Below are 8,693 nucleotides of genomic sequence, written 5' to 3' on the forward strand. Positions count from 1 at the left end.
TTGTATTATGACATTATTACTATTTAATGATATGTTTTTGAGACATGTGATTGTGGTTTATGAAATGATATGACTTGACAAGGTTTTCTTTTAAATGTTTTCTAAAACGTTAAATCAAAAAAATGAAATTTTTGGTCTTGAAAATTGGGATGTTACATTAAGTCGTATTTCAATCTTCACTATGAAACAATTTGAGAAAATCAAAGGTTTCAACAATAAAGAATAAAAGTCGTCAGTGAAATTGAATAAACATCTATCACCAAACCTATTCATGGATTGAAAAGATTACATACATCACTTATGTATAATTCTTTGTCAAGCCCTTTTGATCTTTAACTACTAATAGATAAAAACACTTGTGACTCATCTTCCCATATAAATAGGATCCATATATATCAAATGAATCAAGCTCATTTACCTTTAAAAATTCTATATTTTTGAAGTTGGTATATGTATTTCTTATTTACATTGTCATGATGATTATGACATAGATAAGTTCCAATCAAATATCATTTGATTATATAGGTGTTATGATCAGAACTATTAGTTTAATAAAAGATTGTAGATTTACTTCATAAATAATATTATGAGAAAATATTCTTTAACACATAATACATCGTTTCAGAACATGAATGTGAACATCCATTAAACGATAAGTAAATCCAGATTTATTCATAAAGTTACAACTGTTACATGTCCCTATAAAAATAGGTACAAACCATCTATTGTTTAAATAAAGACTATAATAACACTTGTTATATATTCAGCACGAAATATCCTTCGTCTTTAATCAGTTGATTATTTCTTCCAATCTTTAGCACATAATATCAACAATTAGTGTCAACTGACTTATAACATATTCAAGTGAATGATGGAAAAATAAATAGTTCTTTCATAAAAATGTATGAAGTCTTGTCTAAGTCAGACTTCTCCAGCTCGATGAGATTGGAGGAACATTTCCTCTTTTAGTTTCTAGTTTCTTCCACAATAGAAACAACACTAATCATTCGGTCCTTTCTTGATTTTTGGGTTTATGTTGTATTTTTCTTAACTGAACTATAAGTCTATATCAGTGCACAATCTCTTAGACTTCATTTTATTCAATGCTTGGACATACTTGAAGCTATTTCTAGTGTTTTGATTGAATATCTGCTTTACTTGATGAGACATCTGATATGTTTCATACTTCTCCAATACTTTCTGCAAGTCATGGTTAATTTCTTCAGTATGATGTGAAACATAATAATACCATCACAATAATACTTCCATCAAAGTATCATGATCAGAATAATTGGTTGTAGAGGTTATTCAGGTATGAGATCTTTCAATATATAATTTCTATTTATCTTAAAAGTAGAACCTCAAGATATTATACTAGTTAGAGAAATTATAACCATCAAATGTTACTGTCTCTTGAAACTCAACAACAGAGAGGCTTTGCAGGGCGTAAAATTATTAATAGTTATCAACTGGATTTAACAGAGTTTCATTTAGTATTTTCAATATTTAGTCTTTAAAAATTAATACCTTTTATTGTTTCTGAAAAAATTAATTTATTAAAGTTTAGGATCCAAATAACAAAACACGTAAATGTTTAGGTGACCTTTATCACATAAACTTAATAAAACTTGGTTGGTAGCCATTACCAATTACATATGATATGTAACTCCTAGATTATGAGATCCTAAACAACTATTGTTTAGCTTGACATGTTTATCCCATCTATGCCTCAAAACTCTTATGCTTAGGTGACCTTTATCACATAAGAAATTGATCAAATCATATATTTAAAAAACATGTGAGTTATGTTTCACAAATAGTTAGGTGACCTTTATTTCATAAGCAAATACAAAAACACTTTGACTATTTTTCACAACTCAAATGAATAAGGTGACCCTAAAATCCATATAAACTACACAAAAATCCCAAATGAATTTTAAATGGATTGCATAGATTTGAAGTTTTGTAAATAAGGGTTTATATATGTTTTACAATTATAGTTTATAAAAGAATGGTCTCATGAATATTGCATGCATCCAACAATTCATGTACCCTTTTGTAAAATCCATATCACTTGTTATGAGGTTCTTTAGATGCCAAATAAAATTTCATTTTATTTGTCACTAACCGCGATTCCGGAATTTTAAAATTTAGTCGTAGATCAGTTTTAAGAACTGGTAACAGTCTTAATAAAACTTTATTTTATGCTTAAGACATAGAGTTTTGGATGAGTTATATAATCATTATTTTAAATCTTCTTTTAACAATCAAAAACTTATGACTTCATGAATTTATAGAATAAACTCATTTTATTTTATAAACTCAATTTTATGCATCTTATGACAAAAGTCATATTTTGATAAACCAAAACTTGGGTGATGATACTTATGTTTTAAATATCATTTAGAATGCATAAAACATAATATCAACATGTTGTGTTATGTTTAAAACATCAATATCATATATTAAGTTTCGACTCAAAAAATAATCAGTAGTTTTATTATTTGCCGCTATAACGCTATAAAGATTTTAGTCTTTTTAATAAAAACTCCTTATTTATTATACAGACATGGAGTTTATATAAAGTTTAAACATCTTTTAAACTATTTCAAATATTTTAAAGTTGAGTATTTATAAGTTTTACAATAAAAGTATTTTCAACAAAAAATTGAGTTTTAACCGGTAACCGGTAAAACGTTTTTATAAATATCCATTTATAAACATCTTATGTTATCTTTAAAATATTTTTTTGTACTGAAACTCCAAGTGATATTATCTTATGAAAAAACGTTATTTAACATGTAAAAACCATTTGTATACAGAAAATATAACATACATTTGACATAAAATAAACATCATAAGCATGCATTATAACGTGTATAAACCAAATCATGTTTAGTAATAATTTTTGTGAGCCATCACAAGAATTATTAAGCCTTTCCTAAAGGACTTAAGGAACACTTAAAAAGGTCTTCAAGCTCCCACTTGCCAAGTCAACTCTTGTTTGCAAAAGGACTTCAAATCTTCATGTTGTGAAAGTTGCAACACTTAAACCATTAAGACTATAATTAATCCCAAAGCCAAAAGTGGAAGCTTGTGGTCTTAAATGGTTAAGTCATCTTCAAGGAGGTCATTTCTTCATCTTTTTACATTTAAAAAGAATACAACTAGTCTAACTAATTTATTACAACAAATGAAAAAAATACATATTTATCTATTACATTTAATGAATAAATAAATATCAACCAAACACAACACAAAGGTCCAAATGGTTTGTTTATACACAACAACATGTCAAATATTATAACAAAAAACTCTTTGTTTTTTCTAAGGAAACTTTTATATAACCAAAGTACATAAAAATAGTTATATATAAAAATAAACAATTTTAATCAAGAAGTCGCCAATGAAGACAAATATGGATTTTTCTTAAGCAAAGGAAATCCATGCTTGTTTTCCAAAAACCAAAGATTATCAAACATAAAAAACCATTCTAACATATAAAAGATGGCTCTGATACCACTGTAGGGTTTTGATACGAAATAAAAGTTTGTTTTTCACCAAACCCGACAACGGAAGGCATTAAAAATAAGTTTATTTTTAGTTCATAACAAAACCGAACCATCATGGATCCATTTATAGAGGTTAGAATGAAATAAAAAAATAACCATATGATGTTTTAGATATAACCTTTGAAGCCTTTGAACCCACTTGGTTTTGTGGTGTTGTTGAAGATTGCAAAGATCAAACTGTATGATCTTCTCTACAAGTATCCACCATCAAGAGTAAGGCACTTAGAATGCTAGTTCCTTCTTGTATTCTTGAGTGTCTTATATCTTTAAGTGCTTAACTCAAATAAACACTAAAGGAGACAACTCAAGAGAGCTTCTAAACCACCAAACTAACTTCAAGAGAGAGAGAGAGAGAGAGAGGAGGAAGAGTCATAAAACTCACTGTTTTAGAGAAGAAAGAAGGAAAGAAGAGAGTGTTTCATTCTTAGCAAAATGCAAGCTTCATACATCTCTTATATAGTGCATGAAAAGTAAGGTCTAACCATTAAAATACTCTAAAGTAATGGCTAGCCTTTAGAAACATGGGAGACAAAGCATGGAGGTTGAAAAGAAACCCCGATATTTTAATATTTTTGGCCATACCTTTTGAAAAGAGAAAGATTCTTTATTTTTTATAAACTCCAAGTTTATAAAATATAAACTTTATCTTTAGGTAAAAGACAAAAGAATCAACTAGTCCAAAATATTGTGCATGACTTATTAATTCATACCATATGAAATAATAACTAGTTATACTCTCTTATAATTATTATTTTCTAAAACAATAATTATTCCCTAATTAAAACACAAGAATTGATATTATTTATTAATAATCATATTAATAATAAATATACAAAATGTGCCAACTTGATAAAAGTGTGACTCTATAGGATCATATATTATTAGCAATATCATACCATAATGATTCTTGGGCATATGGATCTAACATATAAAACTATGACAAAAAAACAAAAATGATCATTATGGTCTGCATTTTTCCTGAGGTTTAGTTTAAACTCGAATTTTTTGGATTGGTGATCGTTTTAAGCTAGTTTGTGGAAAAAGCCCCTATGCAAATTGAAAAGACTAAAATGCCCTTAATATATTTATTTTTCTTTTTTTAATTATTTTATAATTAATCAATAAATCTCTCTCTCTCTCTCTCTCTCTCTCTCTCTCTCTCTTGCGCGCGCGCGCGCGCGCGTGCACACACGCTCTACCCTTCCCCCAAGATAAAACACCAACTACTTCCATTAATATCGGTTTCTTATCTTTTTCATATTTATGATTATCTATTGGTAATTCATGCCTATAAATCAGATAAGTTTTCCTTGAATCCAACCATGTTATTATACATACGTCATGATACATATGCCCGCAAGGTAATTGCTTCATAATCTTATGTTCATTATTAGACATTCCATCTTTGCAAATAGCGCAAGATACAGTAGACATCATTGTGCTTACCTCAACCTTTTGCAATGCTTGAACAACTGATTTGGATGCCAACGACATGCCTCTCCTATCGTTGTTGTCACTCTTGGCTAGGGTTTATAAAGATGAATCCTACACTACAAGAAAAAGACCCTTTTACGACGCGCAAATAACGACACTCGGAGATTTATGTTACGCAAAAGAGAGTGACGTTAAAAAAGCGTCATCTCTTCAACAAATTTAAGGATTTAGGTCGCGCATTATTGTGTGCCCTTAAATTAGTGTCTCATGTTAAAAAATTAAAAACACGGAGGGCACTTTATCTAAAAGGTGCGTTGTCTATGAATGTCGTTTTATATATTTTTTTAAGAAACGCGCTTCTCCGTAGAGGGAAAATGAAATCCCCAAATTTTTTAAACCCCCGCCTTCTTCTCCCTCGTCTCCACCCCCTAATCGAAGCTACCAGTTGAAAAACCCCTAATCGACACCACCACCTTCTCGTCTTTCCTTCTCCACCAGGTTTTCTCTCATCTCTATCCTCCACCTTCTGGATTTTAAAGGCATCGTTTTATAATTCTTTTACCAAACGCACATCCATTATCCTCAATTACAAAAGGCATCTAAATCTAGGGCTTTTTTTTCATAAGATCTCATTCCACCTTACCTCATACTCACCTCTACACAATTCACCGTCACCACCATTATCCTAAATTACAAAAGGCATCCAAATCTAGGGCTTTTTTCAAGAAGAAACCAAACGGGAGTGCTCTTTGCAACATTCTCTACCTCCGCTCACCCCACCTGCCGGCGACCTTGGTTCTTATATCCTCCCAGTTTTTTGCGTTCTTCTTTCAGAAAATTAATCGAACAAGATCTTGTTCCAGGCAGTTAAACTAACGATGGCGACTTTTTTATTTTGATCTCGAAATACATCAAATACGATCTTATGCTGGAACTGATTACCGATACGGAAATGTTCACCTCGGTGGCAGGCACCGCCGTCCCCTCTGTTCAGGTAATCTTCTCACTTCTTATCCCCTTTATTTTAATTTATAAACCCGTTTCAATCGTACCCCCATTCTCACTTGTCCTTTAATTTGGGATTTTGCTTGTTTCTTAATTTTGGGTCAAAAGGTTTCTTATCTCAAAATCCCAACAAAGTTTTACTCTCTTTACAATTTGGGGCTTAAGACATTTGCTTAATTGGATTCTATTCTGTTCTCGATCTCATTGAATTGAACTTTGTATAAGCTGGTATGCTCGTTTGTTCAAAACCTAACAGATCTTTTAGCATAGATAAAATGCCAGATTGATAATGGAGTTGCAAATTAGTCTAACCAATTTACTTTCTGTAATTTCTTGTTCATATTTTTTTTTCAAATTTAGGTATATGCACACGCATGCATATATATATATATATATATATATATATATATATATATATATATATATATATATATATATATATATACTAGGAAACTTATTAGGGCCGTGATAATCACGGCCCAAAAGAATTAATGAGTAAGTTAGTGTTAAATGGTTCAGGAAAAACACGATTGATAGACAAATATAACTTTTGATTGAATTTTTTTTGTTATGGCTCCCAATAATATAAATGGCAGAAAGCTTGTTGGGGTAGAAGTTGTGTTTTGTTTGAATTTGTGTCTAACAACATTTGGGATCTTGATATCCAGCGTCATATTATTAGAACCCAAATACTACAGTGGCTCTCCATAATTGGCTTCAAGTGCCCTGTTTTTCAGAATTTTATCGAGTGTAAATTGGGTATTTTCTAGAATGATGATAAAATATTATAGTTGGGTAGATTTTTGGATTATAATGTCTTAATAAGTTAGGGATACATGCGAGAAATGGTAATATATGTTCTTTTATTTGTAGATTTTTTTTTTCTATTTATATGTTGTAGTTTGAAATCTACCTACTTATAGCAATATACTTTAAATATTATCTTATCATGACATTCTACTCTGAAGATTCTACTGTATTGTGTGATTTAGGCCCTTCATTTTGATTGTTTTTTGTAGAAATCAAAATCGTGAGAAAAAAAGAATATTTTTCTTATATGTGTGTATTGGCATAATAGAACTTTACTTAACTATTTTCATCATGTTTTGGCCATTATTTTGTTCAGGAGCAATTTTGTAATTTCTGATGTCCAATATTTTACATTTATACAAATATTTTGATATTCATACTTCATTTTCATTTTTTGAGTCATTTTCTCGTGTTAACCTCTTTTAATTTTGTATAAGAGTCGATCTTTTACTTTAGGGGTATTATAGTCAATTAGCATGCTTCTTTTGCTATTTACTTCAACGTCTAGTTTTTTGCCTTGTATTTTCAATTGTTGACATTGACATGACATTTGCTCCTTCAATAATGTTATCATCTCTTTGAACTAAAACATTTTGTGTATTGCAGCTCAATTCACCTGTATCTTCTCATGTTCTTTAAAAAATTCACCTACATTTTTATTTATAATCAGGGCTGTTAGTTATTTATCACAAAGCATACAGGCAAAATCAAGACATATAGCATAAGGAAAAATAAATAGCAACAAACTATATAAAATATGGGAACCACCTCAATATACTAAATATAAGTAAAGATTAAACCAAATATTTTAATTTTATATGTTTGACTTGTTATAAATGAAATGCAACTCAAATTGACTTGTTTCTTTTCGACATTTCAAAAAATTAAATTTCATAATTTTCATCAATTCTATCGATATTCATCAAACCTTAACATGAAAAGAATTGGGAGGAAAAATAATAACTGAAAATAGGTAAAAGGTTAGAGTCATAATACATTAAACCTGGTTTTTGGCTTAAGCTATTAAGTCATTTCGATAAGATTAAGTAAAAAAGACAGTCATCTATACTTCGAAAACAGTCCACATTGAGTCACTAAGCCCACCAAGTAAAAACAGAAACAAAACGCTTACACTGTAGTCTATACACACATCAGGGGGAAAAATAGGCCCTTGTAAGTTGTAACAGTAAGCCTTCTCTTTGACTTTCACAGATTAGAAAGTTATCTTTTTAAATTTAAGTACCAATGCCCTTATTAAAATTTAACTCTAATTTTCCAAATTGTGCAGTCATTTTATAAGATATAAACAATGTTTAACAACACATCACTAAAATAAGAAACGAAGGGCCATTTGCAGCTCATATTCTAATTGTTGTGCAGTCATTTTATAAGATATAAACAATGTTTAACAACACATCACTAAAATAAGAAACGAAGGGCCATTTGCAGCTCATATTCTAATTGTCTGAAAAATCAAGCTGCTCACCGCCATATATGTTAAAAATTGTTGCTCACCGCCATATATGTTAAAAATTGTTGGCTCCTACTGAACGAAAATAAAATTATAGCTAGAGACATGAACTGAAATGAGAGTGTGATGAAGAACTCCAAATTAGATTCGTAATACCTTACTGAGCATTCTTCAACGACCAAAAAAAATCAAATTGCATAGTGATTGTAGTTGGCGATGTCAACTGCCGAAGATGGGAATTAATAGCCATGCTGGAGGCATCAAGAAGAAGAGACCCAGAGGATGAAGTATAAATAAATAGAGCAGAGTATAGAGTCAATATATCTTAGAATTGTACGTGTCGTATCAAGGAAAATCATTGTAACCAAAATCTACTATTGAAGCAACACGTTTCTTGAAGA

Source organism: Lactuca serriola, chromosome 6 (assembly GCF_051521515.1).
Source record: "Lactuca serriola cultivar US96UC23 chromosome 6, Lser_US96UC23_V15, whole genome shotgun sequence".
NCBI classification, from domain to species: domain Eukaryota; kingdom Viridiplantae; phylum Streptophyta; class Magnoliopsida; order Asterales; family Asteraceae; genus Lactuca; species Lactuca serriola.